The following is an 18,884-nucleotide window of genomic DNA, read 5'->3' on the forward strand; positions in this document are numbered from 1 at the left end:
CTACGCAGAAGCCAACAACCCCACGTTATTGTGTGCGCCTGCCCTGCAGTGTTTGGTATCTGGTGAATGATTGCAATATTGTCGTGATGTTAGTGATGTAACAAACCACAAAAATAAAGAAAACGGTGTCAAACAAGGAACGCAACATTTAAAACTGGTTTTAGTCTTGAATAGTTTCATAGTTAAAAAAAACCCATTCTGGTTTATAGTTGAGCAGGGTTTTTAATGTTGTTATTCTTGTATTTTCGATAAGATTCGAATGTGGGTGGAGAATATCAGATCTTTTTCTAATGAAGTTATGAAAACCTGCCTTTATTACCTTGGACTTGCTGGTAAAATGTTTTTCATTATTATAAGTCCAGTGTAAAGTAACAAAGTAAAACAATATGAATTTATGCTGTTGATTTTTTCAGGATACTGTTATTGTATAAAGGAACTACATAAGACTGAATCCTGCTGGGGAATCGTGCAGGTAGCAGCAGTATTGTAAGTCCCAATGCTCCTTAGCTTTGGTTGGTGGCGATGTATAGGCCTTTTTATATTGTGTTATTAAATAATAGTTTATTCGTTTACATGCAGTCAAACTAGTTCTAAAGAACCTAGTTATTTCTACTGTCCTTCGGCGACAGGTTTTATACTGTCTAAATGTATTTGTTGTTAATGGTATACTTTATCTCGTCACGATAGGGCTGAAATATAACTCACACACTCACCCATAAGACTGAAATGCACATAAAAGCTTTGTTGTGTTGTCTATATAATCGTTTACAGTTGAGTAGCCTTTTCCGGCGTGTGTCTGCATCTGCCTTGTGGGTACACGTTGGCCGACAGGATGGATATGACACTGACAGTTCCGAACTAACTAGCGAAAGACTGGGGAAAGACTACAATATACTTTCTGTCCGAAATATCTGGCTGGAGACTGACTACAATACCATTTTGTAGTGCATGTGCATGCGTAATTTGATGTCTGTTGTCGAAACTAAGCTACATATATTAATTGCAGTTTTGCCCTTCAAACCAAATCGATAACATCTAACATATCATGTGTTAATCTAAATGATAAACGCTGTGCCTGAAACACGACTTTAATATTGGTAGTATAAATTGGATAACGAAGATTGTTAGTGGCAGTATATTTAATACTACTACGTTTTTAAACGCAGAATATATGTTCTTTTAATTCGGCTAAATTGACAATAATCGGCAATACCTGCAGGGATGTTGTAAATCCTGCTGGGGCCCATGCAGGAAGCTCAAGTACTGTAAGTCCTCATGGTCTCTAGTATGGTGATCTACCTTCAGCTGCTGGCTATCTGTAGCTCTATTTGATAAGGTATTGTTCTGTATAGTAATGTATTTTTATGGTTCCACGTAAGTTTTAAATCATAATCTGTGATAAGTTGTCCGTTGTTGACAGGTTTTTTATAGTTTCCATGTATTTACTATATATAGTAAAGATTTGTAAATCACGATATAGCTGAAATATTGCCGATGTGACAATTTTATAAGTCACTCACTCACTGAAACATGACTTTTTCAAAACTATTACACGTTTACACTCTTACGTTTCCAATTAAATAATCAAATAATGTAGGTAAATGTGTTATGAGTTCCATAGGTTTGAAGAGAATAATGGAATATGTATTCCTAATGGTATATTCTTACCTACCAAGAAAGCTCCCAAATATACTCTACAGGCATCCGAATCATGTACATTATCTTACATTATAAATCAGTCACACTTAATACCGTTACAGAGAGTATATGGAAGATTTTCACTTACTCGTGAGTTTTTATTGTTTTATAATTCTCTAAACCTCGATGATGCGAAATATAAATTGTACACAAGAAGAGCAAGGAGACACATACTTCTTGAATATTCGACAAGGTAGGAATCCCACGTTCGTATGTTGGTTGTATGGTTTTTTATTGTTTAACGCCGTACTCAGCAATATTCAAGCTATATGACGGCTGTCTGTAAATAATCAAGTCTGGACTAGACAATTCAGTGATTAATATCACGAGCATCGATCCACGCAATTGGGATCGATGACATACATCAACCAAGTCAGCGAGCCTGACCAGTCGATACCGTTAGTCGCCTTTTACAACAAGCATGTGTTGCTGTTTTCATAGGTAAAACAACAGAGCCAAGGTCAGCAGGAAAATTCTTCATGAGCTGGTATGATACAAATGTGATGATACAGGTGGCTTAAGACTTTGGCGTTGGTGTTAAAGATAAGCTCAATTATAATCTGGATGTTTCGTAGATAATGATCGCGAGGAGTCAAAATAACCATCCACCTTGTCTCAGTAGACAGGACATCCTTACCCTCTTCGTGAATACCTGGTGTCATCATTGACTTCCAGTGATCCAGTGATATAATGTTCATCTCTATTTTGCCTTTTACGCCCTGTGGCACTGCATAATCGAAACCGCCGTCATATAGCTGGGGTATTGCTGAGTGCGGCGTCAAACAAAAAACCAACCAACCAAGCATAATCGAAACTGTTTTTTTCTCTGGCGTTCACGTTCGACATTTGTAATCATTTTTTCGCTTGACGGTAGGAAAATGATACAGATGTAAATGCTATGTCGATAGAAGTGGACGACACACGCTGTTGATGTGCATCATATTACAGGTCGATACATTTCACGATTTCACCTCTGATTTACCACCTATTCAACATTTAGACGCAAGCAACGAGGCTATCTGTTAAGATACAGCGTCACTACTTTATTCAGAGGGTGTGAATTATTGGTCACTTAGTGTGATACTAAAACAGAATTAGGCATGCAGTAAAATTAAAATGGATATTACAATTAATATACTCTTCAAAACAAGAAACGCAAAACTGATATTTGTGGCCATAAAAGCAAAATTAGCGGACCAAGATGTGCAGTTGGAAGAGGTTTCATATGTTACAGTGTCAGTGACAAATTTCCCGGGTCAAAATGATCACAAGGACATGTAATAAATTAGCCAGGAAACAACTACGATTCCGAAAAACGCACCCAGTGTATTAACACATTGGCCACGCACTGCACGTGCAGCAGCAATATGAACGGTAATAAAGAGCAGGGTTTTTGATTGCCTGGCATCTGCGTCAATCGATAAGTGACAGTTCAACAACATGCCAAGATTAACAGGCCGCCATAGGCCGCTTGCAGGCAGGGGAATCCCGATCAGCTGTAGCCAGAGTTTTCAATGTAGCGCCAAGCACCACCACAAGGCTATGGGATCGGTTGCAACAGCAACATGTGACCGGCCAAAGTTGGGCAGACCAAGAGTAACCACCCCGCCCAAGATCACTACATCCGACTGCGCCACCTACGCGAAAGGACGACCACAGCCACCTCGACAGCATCCCAAATACCCAGTGTGCGCAGAATCTCAAACCAGACAAAACCGTTTAAGAGCAGCAGGTCTACGAGCAAGATGTCATGCTCGACGCTTCAAATTGAGCCGACAACATCGTCAACAACGACTGCATTGACGTCGTCAACACAGGGTATGGTCTCAGCTGCGATTCAAGATTTCTCCGCCGTTGAGGGGATGGAAGAGGACGGGTCTACAGACGTCTTGAAGAACGTTAAACCGGAAACTGCGTACAGGAAGTGGACAGGTTTCGTGGGGGTGGTTATCTCCCATCATGGCAGGACAGGTTTGGTCCATATCCAGGGCAATCTTACGGCTCAAAGATACATCAACGAAATTCCACAACCACACGTCCTCCGAATTGCAGCCAACGTGTATTCCAGCAGGACAACGCTCGACCGCATACAGCACGGGTCACAAGAGCCTGTCTACACAACAACAACGTTGATGTTCTCCCCTGGCCCTCCGAATCCCCGGTTTTGAGCCCGACAGAGCACCTTTAGGATGAAATGTTTAGACGGCGTCAACCACAACCAAAGACGTTGCAACAGTTGGCCGCCATCGATTCCAACGGGGGACATACGCGTTATTGATGATACCTGACCTTCACTTTGGACTGTTCCTATATGCCGATAACTGAGATGACTACAATCACCAAGTGTTCTCTCCACAATATTTTGGCTTAACCTTGTACAGTTCCTCGTATAAATGTATTTTCCTACCTCACACTAATCTGGCTTTGCTTTTCTCTTTTTGAAGAGTATATTATTTGAAAATGTCGCTTGGAAAATCACAAACTTAATACCACGCTTGTTGTCAATGACGTGGGTCAAATGAATACCAACACATTCGCAGATTAGGTGTTGTCCCCCTAAGACCTTTTCCCCCTATTGAGAAAAAAAAGAATGTTGTTTGTTTGTTTAACGGCGCACTCAGCAGTATTTCAGCTATACAACGGCGGTCTGGAAATAATCGATTCTGGACTAGATAATCCAAGTATTGATATCATGAGCATCGATCTACGCAATTGAGATAAGATGACATGCATCAACTATGTCACCGAGTCTGATCACCCGATCCTGTTAGTCGCCTTTTGTGCTGTTACTGTGTCAAATGACACCATTCGGGTGATGTCAGGCACGCAGTCGTCCGTCCTGTCAGCTGGTGATCTATGTCCTGGACGATCGCTTGCCTTTCCAGATATTCCGGATGGTGTAACGTTACGACAGTTTCGAGAATTCCAACATACTGATATTTGGGATTCACCGCGCATAACACCTGACTATATACAATACTGAATAATGTGTACACCTAAGTTGTGCCAGGTCAACATTACAGTACAATTTCAAGATCACCCAACTTGGCAATAAATCATTGATGAAATCACAACATTAATATTTGAGACATTTTCTTTTAGAATACATTTTCATTGCGATAGCAAACCCTTCATATAACGAGGTTGCTTCCAGGCCAACGACCAACTGTATATACACGCGACAAATAAAATCCTTTATAAAACCAAAGGGATGACTGTTGTTAACTGTTTTGCATGCGTTTCTTGTGTGGTTAGGTTTTGATTTTTTTCATTTAAGGTATATAGTAAGAGCCACAAACTTCCTAACCTTCACATGATTTACTGAAGCAACAATGTATTTGAAAGTTGAAATAGTTGATACATAAGTTGTTCAATGAATATTACACCCATGTACCAAGTTGCAAATATACGAACAAAAAAAGACCAGATGACATACATTGAACGCCTCTGACTGACAGAGAACATACGAGCACAAATATAATGATGTTCCAAAATACAATAAAAGCAACCACAAACATTTATTTTCCGTAATCATAAGAAAGCATTCCTAAAAGAAGAGTCCATTGTATAATTCCGACAATAACATGACCAGATAAGTATTCATCAAGGATGTTCTCAGACAATAGAAAACACCTGTAAAAAGCACAATATACTTCTTAATTGACGATAACGTCGGTTCAAAATATCATGCTAACAATTGGGATCATAATTTTGAAACGATGGAAATTGTCTGTCACAGAAATACATTGGTGCAAGCTGTCTTAAAAACAAAATATTTAGAGTCACAAGTTTAATGAAAAAAATCTGGTTTTGCAACTGTACCTGAAAACAAATATCTGGTCTACATACAAAATATGATAATGTAATCCTCTCGGCTGAGGGGGCCTGAGTAGTGTCGGATGCATATCGATCCGTTGTTGTTTAACAGTGTTATGACCTTTCGTATGACCTTATGATTGTTTAAGAACCACCGTCGTACAGCAGGTCCTCATGGAGTACTTCTGTGCGGCGTCAGCCAACATACAAACTCTAAATGTAATGCAAATTGTGTGAGAGGTTGGTGCAAGCAGTATGGCTGGACATGTTTTATATTTTTGCAACGTCGGTGTCATCGATTTCAGTAATCCATTCATATAATGACTACCACTATATGCCTTTTACGCTCTCTGACCATAAAGCGGAAGGTCGGGAGTGCGATCTCCGGCCCTGTCATATCTAAAGACGTTACAGGAACGTACTTGTTGTTACCCTGCCTGTCGCTCGGCATTAAGGGGCTAAAACGAGGATTGGTCACAGCTCAGAGTCAGTATACTGTGTCTGTGTCGGGCATTCATATTAAATAGTAAAAATAGTTTTCAAAGACAGCATACATCATCACTCAAAGGCAAAAGAAACATCATCATGAGAGTATCCACGCATCACGCTCATGTGGGCTAAGCTATAAATAATAATGTAGCTGTCCGCCTTGGCCTGAAGAGTGAGTGAGTGAGTTGGGTTTAACCCCGCTTTTAACAGTATTCCAGTTATATCGCGGCGTGTCAGCTTAATGTGGGAGGAAAGCCCGACGTGATGCAGGTCTCAGACGTTTACCACTTCGGTGAAACCCACGAACCGGGATTCGAACATAGGTTTCTGGCGTGCCCAAGGGACGCAGCTCTGCACCGCGAATTTGTAATCAACATGACAACGTCATACCTTCAAATGTGACTGTTATTTTTTTTTTAAATTAGATTTGTCACATTATTAATATAATTATGTATATGAACATTTTCATTTTACATTTTGTTCAAGTGCCACACTGCTACTAAAAATTGTAGATATTTTGCCGTTGCAATGCTACCAAATGTGACAACCATTGTCGATGAGTGGACAAAAGTTCTAACACACGAACACATAATGTTTCTTGAACAAGAAGATTGTGCCCTTACATGTATGTAGAAAACGATCTTTAGGCTGTTAAGTGTCGTCGATTGCTGAAACATGTTGACAAGGCTCAAGGGATGAGCAACTTCCCTATATACACCAATGGCAAAGCTTGGAATTGCATCAGTACATGCGACCAGCAAGAATAACACTGGTGAATAACACAGAGAAAGTGATCGAGGTACATTAATCCATTCTTTTACTGTCATTACGTTCAACAATTATTTCAGTGAGGGATTTTCAATTTCGTTTGCACGGTGAAGTATGCATTAATATAAATGTATATTTAAAACGCAAATGAATGCAAAAACTGTACTGTACACGTGTTAAGCTTGGCACATTGCTTTCTTCGAAGATTTCAAAGAACGTGATGCGACCCTTGCTAAACAGTTGTTTCATCAAGCTTAGAGCATTCACGCCCTTGAATATATTATCAATTCTATTACATTCAGATCAAAATAACATTTGAAGCAAAGAAGGTTTGGGTAAGCCTGGCACAGTCAGGCCAGTTGGGCTCATCATCACCTCATCGCAGCCAAGACAGTGAAGCGCTGCCTGATCAAACCCACCCAGAACATTTCGGAAAATGTAAAGACTCCCACACACTGCAGCCTTCTGCATTACCGCATGTTTTCCTGAATCTTTTCAATCATATTAGTGCTAAATGGGACAAAAAATGCAATGATAAAATGATTTCATTGGATTTATCAAAAAGGACAATATCAGGTTTGTTGGCCTGGATACGTCTGAGGCTGTTAACGGACCTATACCAAAGAATGTTGTATTTATCATTTACGAGTACCATGACGCCCTCTTCCTAATCTGGGTTGTACCATGGATGGACCTCTGTGTCGAAGCCACAAGCATGGCGAAGACGGTAATAAAAAGAATCAAGCCACACCTTCATGTCGCTTAAGAGTCGTGTTTGTGCCAAAGTTGGGCATCCACTGACAGTCTCATTAAATAAATTGCATAATCTACTTTTTATATTTTCATGTTGATGCAAAATCACATATTTGCGGTTTCGGTTTGGAAGTTTTGGTTTGCTTTGGTTTGTTTGTTGTTTTACGCCGCACCCAGCAATATTTCAGCAAAATGACGGCGGTCTGTAAATAATAGAGTCTGGAATGAGCATCGATCCACGCAATTGGGATCGAAGACATGCATCAACCAAGTCAGCGAGCCTGAGCACCCGATCCCGTTAGTGGCCTTTTACGACAAGCATAGTCGCCTTTTACGGCAAGCATGGGTTGCTGAACACCTATTCTACCCCGATCCTCACGGGTCTCAGGTAGGAAGTGACGGGTTATGAGCAGCAAACACAGAGCCTTCTGTTTCACGTTTAAGGCCAGGCTACCTCATCGAAATGAAGGACTCTGCGGGGTTGCTGTTCCTCTTATTTGTCTCCTTCTTCTAATTATTATTAACATCATTTATCATATCAACTAATATAATGTACCATGTCGTTAAAAGATAAATGCAAGTGAATATCGTCAGCAACACTGACTTATTTTGTTGCTGGTAAAACAACATGAACTCCTACCTCTCTCCTCACAATGTGACCGAAAAACATTGATTTCGTTTGTGCAGCCTCATCTTATTTGAACAGTACCTGCAGACACGATCAGACATTAACCATACCGGGACACGATCACACACGATAAGATCACAGTCTCCAAACACCGAACAATTTTAGTTGCCGCTTACGTTTGTTGTTTAACGCCGCACTCAGCAATATTTAAGCAAAATGGCGGTGGTCTGTATATAATCGAATCTGGACCAGACAATCCAGTGATTAACATCACGGGCATCGATCCACGCAATTGGGATACGATGACATGCATCAACCAAGTCAGCGAGTCTGATCACCCGATGCCGTTCGTCGCCTCTTCCGGCAAGTATGGGTTGCTGAAGACCTATTCTACCCCGGAGCTGCACGGGTCAGTTGCCGCTTACGATTGGTTTGTTATTTAACGCCGCACTCAGCAATATTCCAGCTATATGACGGCGGTCTGTAAATAATCGAGTCTGGACCAGACAATCTAGTGATTGATATCATGAGCATCGATCCACGCAATTGGGTTCGATGACATGAATCAACCAAGTCAGCGAGCCTGACCACCGAATCCCGTTAGTCGCCTTTTAAGACAAGCATAGTCACCTTTTACGGCAAGCATGGGTTGCTGAAGACCTATTCTACCCCGGAATCTTCACGGGTCTTGCCGCTTACGACCAGCAATGGATGCTGGATACGCCATGCTAATCATCAGTAGACAGAATTTCAGTTGTTGTTGGCAAACGGCTAATTTTCATGGATGGATACCACAGAAACCACATACTTCAAGATTACAGGGTATAACGATTGTAAAATGCATGGATACGGAAAATCAATTTATGGCCCATTCATTTACACTGCATGGTCTTAATCTGTTTGACACAGCCATGCACCACACTATTCAAATGTTAGACTTCTATTCTGCACGATCAATGTACAGATTGGCAGCACTCGCGTCACACGTAACTGATATGATCTCGGTTACAAAATGGCCCAGTCGAAGCGAGATAAATGCATTTTACAAGTAATGTTACAATGCCACATTGGAGGCAGGTACTTCATGTGTATGTGTTTCTTTTTATGTCTTCTGTAGGGTATTTTTGTTTTAATGTTTTGCTGTATGAACAACACTGATCGTTTTCCAATACAGTTGCTTAAGATTTTGTATATAGTCACATTTGAATTCACAAAACAACATCAAGGTAAACTATAGTAAATTGGTGGACATATATGTTTCTCTTATACAATTGATCAAGATGTGAATTAGTTTCTTGAGTGGTGCTGACGGTACGATGTTATTTGCGGGTTATTAAATATATAATGACCCACTGCATTGACATTGATATTATGTATACAATAGTAACACTGTTTCAATATTATTACTGTTAGTACCTTGGTAGATCATACAAGTTTTCAAACAAGAGAAAGTAGGTGAATAAATGAATGCAAATGAAATCTTAGCCCCTTACGTCCAAGTTGGAGTCGATTGTTTTAGACATATTATGTTTGTATATTTCTTGTTTCACGTCGCACTCAACTATTTTTCAGCTATGTGATGGCTGACTTAATAATCGAGTCTGAAAATTTCAGTAAGCATTATAAGCATGGATCTACGCAATTGGGATACGATGACATGTATCAACAAAGTCAGCGAGCCTGACTCCACGATCTCGTTATTCGCCTCCTACAACCAAGGGTTGCTGAAGATCAATTCAAACCCAGATCTTGAAGGAGCGTATACATTTGCTTGCAGCCGATGTGCGGAAAACGTCACCGTCTGTGAGTGCATTAGCGGAATTATGATTGTCCCCTTTCCTTTAACGCGCTGTCTTTCACTATTTGTCCCCCCGCGATGTATTATATGCTTAATACGATAATATTTCCTCAGAAGTATGCATTTTATATAGTTCGTAATGTGACAATGGCCGAGAAAAATATATCTGTTCGTGTCTTTCTGTGTGTAATCGTGGTTACGTGTGGCTATTTAGTAAGAAGATAAAAATCAAAGAATGAAAAAAAATCAATTACTGGCTTAGTCTTGTACACAGTCATCCTAAACGGTACACGACGTTGCCTGTACACTCAGACTCCGGTATATCGATTGCAGGGTATAATTGATCTGTTGCTGCACAACGAATGTAAAGAGTTGGAGGCCAACACGGCACAGCGGCGATATTGATAAAAAGCTAAATTCGGGGGGTTGTGCTTGGAGTTTGTCTGGAGAATGTATATGTTTTAGCAACAGCTGCAAAACCAGATATTTGTTTCATCTTTTCACGATAACCACCTTGCCACCCACCCCTCTCCCCTTGAATATCAGATGGTCAATTCCTTATGGACATTATTCAGTTGACCCGTGAAGATCGGGTTAGAATAGGTCTTCAGCAACCCATGCTTGCCGTAAAAGGCGACTATGCTTGTCGTAAAAGGCGACTAACGGGATCGGGTGGTCAGGCTCGCTGACTTGGTTGATGGGCACGTCATCGATCCCAATTGCGCGGAACGATGCTCATGATGTCAATCACTGGATTCTCCGGATTAGAACAAGCAGACATGCAACGAACATGTTTTGTTTTTGTTTGTTGTTCAAGACGTAGACCTATTCTACCCCGGATCTTCACGACACGTGAGCATGCACGTCGATAGATATGTGCAGTATCTTAAACGCAACGTTTATCCCCCTTTTACTACACCGTCACGAGAGGTGCGTGAACATGCATGTCGATAGATATGTGCAGTATCTTAAACGCAACGTTTATCCCCCTTTTACTACACCATAAACTCTCGTTATAATGACATACTCCTTTGTCAGTCAGTAGCTTTAGTTTTAGTTTTTAGTGTTCAATATTTATATAGAAAATATATATGAACAGCATATGCAGTACCTAATGTTAAGTGGCTGTCTACTTTGGCATTTCTTATTGTTGAATACATATTCAGATGAGCCACAATGCCGTGGTACTATTTATGTTATAATTTACTGGCTTTGGTTTGTTGTTTTACGCTGCACTCAGCAACATTCCAGCTATATGACAATCCAGCGATTTACATCATGAACATCGATCCACGCAATTGGGATCGATGACATGCATCAACCAAGTCAGCGAGCCTGACCACCCGATCCCGTTAGTCGCCTCTTACGACAAGCATAGTCGCCTTTTACGGCAAGCATGGGTTGCTGAAGACCTTTTCTACCCTGGATCTTCACGGGGCTAATTTACTGGCATATATGAGGAGCACTGAGGCGTAAAGTACAGCTTATTTGTGAGCCAACGGCACTCCTATTATACTTTCTCAACATTCTCTTTCAATTTAAAAGACAACTTCAAAACCAAATAAATAATCCATAAACATACTGTACATTTAGGAGTCACACAGTACTTATCATTCTTTTGCAAAGTGAATTCCTAAATGTGACTTGACATTATTGTTGTTGATCCGTTAGTGTTCTTTGAATAATTAAAAGTACTAACTGCGTTGACGCATGTATTTTTACATTATCTGCATACGTTAATTCTAAGATGATAGTCATCGATATAAACAATAATTACATACACAATTTTATTTTTGTTGGCAAATTCGAATGGAACAAATATATTTTGCAAATTCCTGAGGCGTGTGTCATTGTGTCGGTGAAAGAAGTGATATATATCAATTTAAAGCACAGTCATATTGGGTTCAGCAAACACAGTACGACCAGTTTATAGTTTTCACAATAGCCTACGGACCCCACTTCGCATTGACGCGGCGCGTAAATTACGCATCAGAAAAAAATGTAAAAAAACACAATGCGTTACATTTCCATTATCATCAAGGAGCGCACGTCTTTGTATTTGCACACACCCAAGATGTTATCTGTAACTTAAGATGTTACTCAAAGCTATTCAGCATTGAATGCATGTCATTTCAGGACCTGCCATGTGTTGGTTCAAGTCATTATTCTCCCCGTCTATAACAAAACATGTTTGTTATTCTGATATTGTTATGGATGTCGATTGTAATTTTAACCAAGAGGCTCTTTATTTATGGAGGCGCCACGTTGTTCAATCGAGTGAGCATTTTCAGAGGCAGAAACAAGCATAGACAATTGTGCACACTTGTGAAGATCGGTAATGAGAGGAGAGGATATGTCTCGAATGACGTGCCAAGGCGAGCACATAATAGTAATTCTTAAAGGGGGTAAGGTCGATGCAGATGACGAGGCTAATGTCATAATCTTAAAAGTCTTGTTTGCAGACCTGGGTGACTCGGACTCGCTTATCATTTCAACCAGATTTATATGGTTATTACGAACAACATGTAGGGAATTTATTAAATTCATATAACATATTTGGCTGTCAATGGTTTACTATTGACACTCATACCTTATCAGTTTAGTACTTAAAACATTTAACAGATGAAATACAATGAAAAAACATTGATGGGGTCTATTGTTTCAAAAACGATGTGCTGTTTGTTTTGTTTTATGGTGCATGACAAATTTCCCCTGTAGGTGTGAGTGAGTGAGAATGGTTTTACGCCGCTTTTAGCAATATCACGGCGGGAGACACCTGAAATGAACTTCACACATTGTACCCATGTCGGGAATCGAACCCGGGTCTTCGGCGTGACGAGCGAACGCTTTACCCACTTGGCTACCCGACCGCCCCTCCCCTGTATGAGTAGCACAACAAAAAACGTTTTACAAGTTGTTCCCAAACAACACACATGTACAGGAACATATTTTCAATCATTCAATTTTTAATCTAGTCTAACATATATTATTATCTCCACGTGACGTTAGATACAGAATCCCCATTAGATACCAAGCACGAAAAACGTAGAGCTAAATGTACCAGCTTGTATGAAGACCAGCACAAAGTTATTGACTCATCAACACACATGTTCGAACCCAATAGGGTATACTGTTTCTCATTGTAGTCTTTGCTGCATGATTTATGTTCACAGTTAGACATGTAAACAATATCCATACGTCTAAATACACCAGTCCTAAAATATTCCTCCCAGTGGGTGAAGGACCCTTTGCATTAATAGCAGACTGAAATCTGACCTGTCGAACACATTTTTTTCGGTTTCAATTACAACCGTCCTCAGTCTGCCTACACAGATAGGATCATTGTCAGGGTATAGCTAAAGTATGTATTATCCCTGACAACATACTTGGTTGTAATCAGTTGGGCTTCGTCGATTTAGACATTACCCAAGCATCGAACGCAGTGCATTTGCCACATGAAACGTTAACTAAATGCTTCCTTTACACACTCAGGCTGTATTTAGTAAATGCTGTCAGATTGTTCATGGTATGGTAACCAACTATCAAACATACCTATTTACTAGACCGCCTAAGTGGTGTAGGGGATACTCTCCGAGCGTCTGCGACATGCATCAACCAAATCAGGGAGCTTGACCACCCGATCCCGTTAGTCGCCTCTTCCGACAAGCATGGGTTGCTGAAGACCTATTCTAACCCGGTTCTTTACGGTTCCAAATGCAAATAAAAAGTAAGTAAACACGAAGGTGTAAATTGCAAATGGATATAGTTTTGTACACACAAATATGGTGCGGAGATATGGTGTACAAAAGTAAGAAAAAGCATTGCAATTATACACACTAAATATTGTAATTATACTTTGAAAATAGGATAATAATGTTTAAATACTGCTGTATTAGGTGAACCTGGAAGAACGAGAATGTATGAACTTAAGACTGCCTTTTGGTAGCTATCAAAAGCATTGCTATTTCATGCTATTTAAACATGATGAATTAGGTTATTAAAATTGGGTTTCATTTGTTAGATATATATTGTTTAGTTATGGCTTTGGTAATGTATGGTTGATGTCGGACACTGTGATGCTTTTATTTATACATTTAAGGAAAGAACTAGAGATTTCCTTATGCAGGAATGGAACACATGGAAGTATAAATAGATATAATGGAATGGAACAGATGGAAGTTTAAATAGATATATTTAAACAATTAACATGTAGTGGGCTAAGTGAGTAATGGCTCAGTCAAATTGGCAGTCCAAACAAACTTGAATCAAATAGTTAAAGACCCTTTTTGTCATCGAACGTGTTATGACTCCATTTTGCACTACATTCAGTTGAAGGTGTTTTCTTATGCATCATCACCCGTTGTTTCAACTGTTTGGTAATACGAGTCGACTGCAGTGTCCGGCTCTAAAAGTTTGAAGTTGCTGAATTCCGACAATTGGATCCCTATTGTTCTTCTGATCCTATTATTCATGGGTGACCTTAACCTTTGTAAGCTGCACACCCACTGCGCGTGTTATCACATGTCGAAACTGTTTTGATTTTCATACAGGAATTACCTAATCTCTCCTCGAAACGAACCTTAATCTTTGCGACTACGTCAGTTACCAAGCTATCACCCGCTGTGTGTTTAGGGGCATGACATACATTCTTACTTAAATGAAGCAATTATAAATACCTACAGGTCCGGGGTAGAATAGGTCTTCAGCAACCCATGCTTGCCGTAAAAGGCGACTATGCTTGGCGTAAGAGGCGACTAACGGGATTCGGTGGTCAGGCTCGCTGACTTTGTTTGAAGCATGTCATCGTATTGCATCAATTGCGTGGATCGATGCTTATATTACTAATCCCTGGATCGTCTGGTCCAGACTCGGTTATTTACATACCGCCGTCGTATAGATGGAATATTGCTGACAAACAAACAAATACCTACAGGTTATGCTACAATACACTTAACAGTAAATTCTGATCGCACATCGATTTGCCTCATGAATAAATACGATACAGACCATAATATTTGTTTGTTTAAAGCCGCACTCAGCAATATTCCAGCAACATGACGGCGGTCTGTAAAACATCGAGTCTGGACCAGACAATCCTGTGATTGACATCATGAACATCGATCCACGCAATTAGGATCGATAACTAACATGCATCAACCAAGTCAGCGAGCCTGGCCACCCGACCCCGTTAGTCGCCTCTTACGACAAGCATTGTCGCCTTTTACGGCAAGTATGGGTTGCTGAAGAACAATTCTATCCCGGATCTCCACGGGTCCCAGACCACACAATAGCTCCAATTAACGTTAAGTGTATAATTCCAGTTAAAGTATTCAGATTTGCAAGGAAAATTTCTTTCCATCTTCTTCCGAAATTTCTATAGACTTACAATTTGTATGGCTTGACATGTATATGCACATGTTTAGCAGTGTTCAACAAGCCAGTTATTTAGTGTACACATTTTTCAGCCACTTCAAACACGTTAGTTAACACTTCAATATAAGATAGCTTCGCAAGAAATCGCAAAGTACAATGAAGCGTAGGTTTATTTCACAATATAACATTGTTCTATCGTGACGTCAATTCTGGAGATTCGAACAAGCGCTCGAAACTTGATGACGTCGTAAATTAGACGATGTTATTTTTGAGAGGGAAGAGTCGAGTGAGTTGTTCCCCATAGATGTAGCTGGCCAACGTAGATAAACGAAATGGCCGAACGATCGCGTCCAAAAGTGAGAGAGAAAAGGGACAGATAATCGACGTGAGAATTATGAGAATATGCGTAAAAGTTGGTTGGTTGGTTTGTTTTTTAACGCCGCACTCTGCGGTCTGTAAATAATCGAGTCTGGACCTGATAATCCAGAGAATGATATCATGAACATCTATCCACGCAATTGGGATTGATGTGTAAATATTCGAGTCTGAACAAGACAATCCAGTGATTTAACATCACGGGCATCGATCAAGGCAATTGGGATCGGTGACATGTATCAACCAAGTCAGCGAGCCTGACCACCCGATCCTGTCAGTCGCCTCTTACTACAAGCATAGTTGCCTTTTACGGCAAGCATGGGGTGCTGAAGACCTATTCTACGTTGCTGAAAACCAAATATAACAACGTCATTCATAAAATGGACTTTTCTGACATTGCCTAGTTCGGATTCTATTCAAGCAGTCATTTAGATATAGTTACTATGTTAAAACGTACATTTTATTAACATCATTGAAGAGGCTGTTCATAATATTGATATCCCACATAAGAAAAATACGACTTGTTGTTTATCGTACATTAAAACACTGCAGAGAGAATAAACAATATATTCCATTTAAACAATGTTTATTCTCTCTGCAGAGTCTGTTTCGTAAGATGAGCACCTACTACTCCCACTCGTCATTTATTTCTTAATGATCCACGCAATTGGGATCGATGACATGCATCAACAACGTCACGAACCTGACCACTCAATCCCTTTAGTCGCCTTTCACGACAAGCATGGGTTGCTGATCATGAAGACCTATTCTACCCGGATCTTCACAGGTCTCCACGCAATTGGTATCGATGACATGTATCAACCAAGTCAGCGAGCCTGACCATCCGATCCCGTCAGTCGCCTTTTACGACAAGCATAGTCAGTCGCCTTTTACGGAAGTATGGGTTGCTGAAAACCTATTCTACCCGATATCTTCATCTCTGTGATAAAGCTTTAATACTGCTGACTGGCATAAAACATTAGTACACGCACACTCAATCAATCGTTCCTTTCATGGACATTTATAGGTCCACTGCAAGCTATGCCAATTTTGGAGAGATTATAGGTCCACTGCAAGCTATGCCTGTCGTAAGAGGACCCGTGAAGATCCGGGGAAGAATGGGTCTTCAGCAACCCATGCTTGCCATAAAAGGCGAAAAACGGCATCGGGTGGTCAGGCTCGCTGACTTGGTTGATGCATGTCATCGATCCCAATTGCGTGGATCGATGCTCATGATGTCAATCACTGGATTGTCTGGTCCAGACTCGATTATTTACAGACCGCCGTCATATAGCTTGAAAATTGATGAGTGCGGCGTTAAACAACAAACCAACCAAATCGTAAGAGGCGACTAAATAGATCGGATGGCCAGGCTCGCTGACATGGTTGAATGCATGTCATTGTGTATACAGTCGCGTCGATCGAGGCTCATGATGTCAATCACTGGATTATCTGGTCTAGACTTTCAGGTCAAATTAATGAAGCTATAATATTCTTGAGTATAATTTAAACAAGAAACAAACATGAGTGCAGAATCACTCTACTGTTATGGTTATTGTACGTCGCTTCAATCAGTTATACACAAATGACGCCCTCAAAAAACTCTGTGCACTGTAAGACGACAGCAATGATCGTAAAATCGTTTCAAGACCTGGGATTCCCTTTTCCATAATAACAAAACACCCGTGAAGATTCGGGGTGGAAGAGGTCTTCAGCAACCCATGCTTGCCGAAACAGGCGACTATGCTTATCGTAAGGGGCGACATGCGGGATCGGGTGGTCAGGCTCGCTGACTTGGTTGCTGCATGTCATCGATCCCAATTGCATGGATCGATGCTCATGATATCAATCATTGTAGTGTCTGGTCCAGACTCGATTATTTACAGACCGCCGTCATATTGAATATTGCTGAGTGCGGCGTTAAACAAGAAACACTCAAAATAAGTTGTAAGCGTCACTCATGCGCCATTGCGATCATGAAAATAAGACCAGAATAAGCACCTATTTGATGCTAAAATGGAGCGATGTTAGTGTGTGTAAAACACACATTACTGCACTCTTCCCTCTTATACTCTATTTATCGTATGACTCGTTGTAAGATAAATGATATCCAATAGCCACTCGTGTAATAATCGATGCGTGATGATCCGGAATAGCATAGGTCTTCAGCAACCAATGCGTACCGTAAGAGGCGACTAACGAGATCGGGTGGTCAGGCTCGCTGACTTGGTTGATGCATGTCATCGTATCCCAATTGTGTGGATGGACGCTTATGATGTCGATCACTGGATTATCTGATCCAGACTCGATTATTTACAGACCGACGTTATATAGCTGGTTATATAGCTGGATTATTGCGTGTCGCTACATAAGTGCAATAATCTTGGACGCGACGTTAAACCCCAATTCACCTCATCCATTAATACCTCTGCCACTAACGTTGCTTAGTTTTACTTTTGGATGATGACTAGAATCTTGCCTTCGTGTCTTTATATTTGAAATATAGCAACACGAGTTCAGATAACGTTTCAGAACAGATCCTTTCGCACATATGTAAACAGGCGACTCAATGGTTCGGGTGGTCAGGCTCTGTCATGACCTGGATGATTGCATGCCGCTGTGTACCACCACGTTGCTCCGATTGCAGGCCACCATCAAAAGGCTGGAGTGTTGCGTCCCATTTCTAGCAAAATACTGAATTCTACAGTACTGTCATGGTTATTTTACGTCACTTCAATATGACACACTTTTCGTCACCAAAGAAATTCGCATATTGTATTACAGATCTAGTAGTAGTACTACAGAAGTAGTGCTAAATATTATTTGACATGGCTCCATTGTCTTTGTCTGGGCATTAACTATTGTACCGTCATATAATTTCGCTTGACATATATTTCTGTCCAGCCATGTCGAATAGCGTTGTGCCTAATAATTTACGAGATGTAACGTATCAACGTTTATCAACAAACATGCTCAGAATTAAGTAACAAAGCGTAAACCACCACTCCGAAAAAATCGACCCGTGAAGATCCGGGATAGAATAGGTCCTCAGCAACCCAAGCTTACCTTAAAAAGCGTCTATGCTTCTCATAAGAGGCGACTAACGGGATCGGGTGGTCAGGCTCGCTGACTTGGTTATTGCTTGTCATCGTATTCCAATTGCGTAGGATGTTGCTCATGCCGTCA

The 18,884-nt window shown here is 40.6% G+C and overlaps 1 protein-coding gene across 7 annotated transcripts in view; it reads right to left on the reverse strand.

Moving 5' to 3' along the window:
• The window catches only part of LOC124126175, a 371,963-nt gene that overhangs the window by 214,660 nt on the left and 138,419 nt on the right, over positions 1-18,884 (reverse strand). The gene's annotated exons all lie outside the window — the stretch shown is intronic.

Source organism: Haliotis rufescens, unplaced genomic scaffold (genome assembly GCF_023055435.1).
Source record: "Haliotis rufescens isolate VD_foot unplaced genomic scaffold, xgHalRufe1.0.p SCAF_6, whole genome shotgun sequence".
Taxonomy (NCBI): Eukaryota; Metazoa; Mollusca; class Gastropoda; order Lepetellida; family Haliotidae; genus Haliotis; species Haliotis rufescens.